Source organism: Globicephala melas, chromosome 18 (genome assembly GCF_963455315.2).
Source record: "Globicephala melas chromosome 18, mGloMel1.2, whole genome shotgun sequence".
NCBI classification, from domain to species: domain Eukaryota; kingdom Metazoa; phylum Chordata; class Mammalia; order Artiodactyla; family Delphinidae; genus Globicephala; species Globicephala melas.
Genome location: NC_083331.1, coordinates 19018371 through 19022403, shown reverse-complemented (window position 1 = coordinate 19022403; position 4033 = coordinate 19018371).

The following is a 4033-nucleotide window of genomic DNA, read 5'->3' as shown; positions in this document are numbered from 1 at the left end:
TTATGTTTCTCTTGTAGGAGTCCTAAACATCATCAGCTTGGTGCCTTTTTCCTTTCATAACCATTGTATTTCACATAAATCAGCATAAAGATTTTGAGAGAAGTTGTTTTCTAGTTTGCTTAAATGATAATGAGAGAAGCTTTCGTTCAAGTATTCATTTATAGGGTACTCATGTGTTAATCACTGTTCTGAGTACACGGGGCAGTGAGATCAAAGACATTCTCCTTGACCTCAAAGCTCTCTGGCCCTATGCCTTTCTTTTTTCACTTCTTCATGGGAGGGTAAGCCCAGGCCCATCCCAACCCTTCAAAGCAAGTTAGGACCAGGCTGTAACATATAACTAGACTTTATGGAAGGTTTCAGGATAGCAAAATGGAATTACAATGTAGTAAAGGAAAACTTTAAACTGTCTACTAAATGTGACTTCTGAATGTCAATGTCCTTACCTACCCACTCCTTTTAGCCCCGGACTTCCTACTATGTTTTAGGAGTAGCCTACTCTCCTTAACAGAGGAGATGCCTGTGACCATGAACATCACTCCCCACCTCCCCAGAGCTCAGGCTCCTTGAATCCTCTAAGGCCCAGTGAGAGGAGGAACCTGTCTCCCCCCTCAGCTCCAGCCTAAGGCTAGCTTTCTGGGAGACATCATCATCTACACAACTCCACCCACAAGGATGACAACTTCCGGTATTGTTAAAAGAGCAGTTTAGTTCTGCGATGTCTTGAATCTCACCACTGCTGAATGGCATCTTGACTTTTCCTTTCTCAAGTCCACAGTGCATTATTCTTTTTTTTTTTAACTCAGATTTGTTGAGATTTAATTACATATAGTAAAATTCACCCATTTAATGTACAGTTCTGAGTTTTAACAAACACATAGCCATGTTACCACCACCACAATCGGGACATAGAACAGTTGCTTCACCCAAAAAAATCCCTCGTGTCCTTTTGTGGTCAACCTCCTTATACCCTCAGCCCCAGGCAGATAGTGACCTGTTTTCTGTGTCCATAGTTTTACCTCCTTCAGAATGTCATACAAATGGATCCAAACAGCTGGTAGCTTTTTATATCTGATTTCTTTCACTTAGCATAATGCAATTGAGATTCAATCATGTTGTTAAGTGTATCAGAAGTTCACTCCTTACATTGCTGTCATTTTCCATTGTTATGAACGTACTATAGTAGATTTATCCATTCACCAGTTGAAGAACATTTGAGTTATTTCCAGTTTTTGATGATTATAAATAAAGCCTCTGTAACATTTGCATACAGGTGTTTGAATGAAGATAAGTTTTCATTTCTCTTGGGTAAATATCTAAGAATGGAACTGCTGAGTTGTGTGATAAGCATATGCTTAACATTATATGAAATAGTAAGTTGTTTGCCAAAGTGTTTGTGCCATTTTGCATTCTTACCAACAATGTATGAGAGTTCTAATTAGTCTGTATCCACAGTAGTACTGAGTAATACCAGTTTTTCTGTTGTTGTTGGTTTTTTTAAATCTTATTCATTGTAATGGATGTGTACCGGTACCTCAGTGTAGTTTAAGTTTTTAATGACTCGAGTCTTTTCACGTGCTTATTTGCCACCCATATTTCTTTTTGGTGAAATATATTTTCAATTCTTTCCCCTATTTACTTATTAACTTGTTTGCTTTATTGCTGGGTTTTGAGGATTCCTTACGTATTCTAGATCCAAGTCCTTTAGCAGAAATATGCTTTGCAAATATTTTCTCCCATGCCTGTAGTTTGTCTTTTCATTTTCTTATTTTGTCTTAGCAGCTCAGCAGCTATAATAAAATGTTGTAGACTGGGTGGTTTAAACAACAGACAGTTATTTCTCACAGCTCTGGAGGCTGAGATGTCCAAGATCAAGATGTCAGCAGATTCAGCACCTGGTGAGAGCTCTCTTACTGGCTTGCAGACTGCCACCTTCTGGCTGTTTCCGCACATGGTGGGGAGAGAGAGATCAAGCTCTCTGGTCTCTTCTTATCAAGTCACTAATCCCATCATGAGGATCCCACCTTCATGATCTCATCTAAATCTAATTACCTCCTAAAGGCTCCATAATCAGATATATTGGGGGGTAGGCCTTCAACGTGTAAGTCTGTGGGGAGATACAATTCAGTCCATAGCAATGTCTCTCAGAGAGAGTAAATTTTAAATTTTGAGGAAGTCCAACTTAACAATTTTTCTTTTATGGATCATGCCTTTGGTGTCATATCTGAGAAGTTTATGCCTAACCCCAAATCACAAAGCTTTTCTCTTATATTTTCTTCTAGAAAATTTATACTTTCAGCTGTTTTTATGTAGGTCTACAATCCATTTTAATTGTTATACATGGTGCCAGGTATAGATCAAGGCTCTTTTTTTTTTTTTTACATTTGTATGTCACATTGTTCTAGCGCCATTTGTTAAAAAAAAGACTATCTTTTCTCTTGAATTTCCTTTGAAAATTTTTCAAAAATCAATTAACCAAAAATCCATAGGTCTATTTCTGGTTTCTCTCTTCTTTTCCATTGATTTATGTGTCTATGCTTTTACCCGTACTATGCTCTCCTGATTAGTGTGGCTTTATCCTAAGTCTGAAATCAGGTGGTATGAATCCTCCAAAAATTTTTAATTGTTTTGATTTTTCTAGCCCTTTGTATTTCCATACAAATTTTAGAATCAGCCTGTCAGTTTCTACTGGAAAAAAAAAGCCTTCTGGCATTATGGTTAGGATTTCATTGAGTTTATGCAAATCAATTTGAAGAAAATTGATAGCTTAACAATATGGAGTCTTCTGATTCATGATCACAGTATTTCTCCCCATTTCTTTAAATCTTCTTTAATTTCCCTCAGTAAGGTTTAATAGTTTTCAGTGTACAGGTCTTGAACCTCTTTTGCTAAATTTACCTTTTAGTATTTTACTTTAAAAAATTTTTTTAACATTTATTCATCATGGTCCGAGCACAGGTTGGAAAAGAATTTCCAGACACAAGGCAGAATGTAAGGAAGATATAGTTTATTCAAAAGAGTTGCTGCAAGAACAGTGGGCCGAATTCCTGGTAGCCAGGGAAAGTTGACCATGAGCATGGGTTTCTGGTCTGTTTTTATAGCCAGGGAACCTGTAAGTCATCTGCTGACTGGGCAGAGTATGTATACTTTCAGTGTGGGGAGCGTGAGAAGAACAGGGCAAATATCCTTCCTTATATGGGATGGGAAAGGGACAGGGCATGCTGCCTGGGAGGGCTCTGGAACATTGCAATGGTCACATTCTGACAGTGATAGGAGTCCTGTAACTCTTTGTTCTGGCAATATTGGCCCTTCGAGTTTATCTTGTTCTTTGTCCTTGGAGCACACCACATTGTTGTCTAGTACATGTTGCTTAGTAGCATGTTCATTTATTTTATTTACTTCTTGGCCACACCATACAGCATGTGGGATCTTAGTTCCCTGACCAGGGATCGAACCCACGCCCCCTGCATTGGAAGTGCAGAGTCTTAACCACTGGGCCACCATGAAGCCCCTTGTATTTTATATTTTCCATTTTTCATGGTAATTTTAGAATTTTCTGATTATTCATTGCTAGTGTATAGAAATATAATTGATTTTGTATATTGACCTTGAATCCTATGAACTTGCTAAACTCACTTATTCTGGTAGCTTTTTTTTGTGGATTCCTTAGGATTGTCTGTGAATAAGGTCAGCTACTTCTTTTCCAGTTTAACTATCCTTTAGCGATTTTTCTTGATTTTCTAGTTTTAACTAGAACCTCCAGCAATATGATGACTAAAAGTGCTGAGAGTGGCTATCCTTGCTTCTCTCAAATCTTAGTCATTCACTGTTGTATTAGTTTGCTGGGGCCGCCATAACAGAGTACCACAGACTAGGTGGCCTAAACAACAGAAATGTATTTTCTCAAACTCTAGAGTCTAGAATTCTAAGATCAAGGTGTCAGTGGGGTTGGCTTTTTCTGAGGCCTCACTCATTGTCTTGCAGATGGCTGTCTTCTTCCTGTTTTCACGTGGTCTTCTGTCTGTATCTGTGT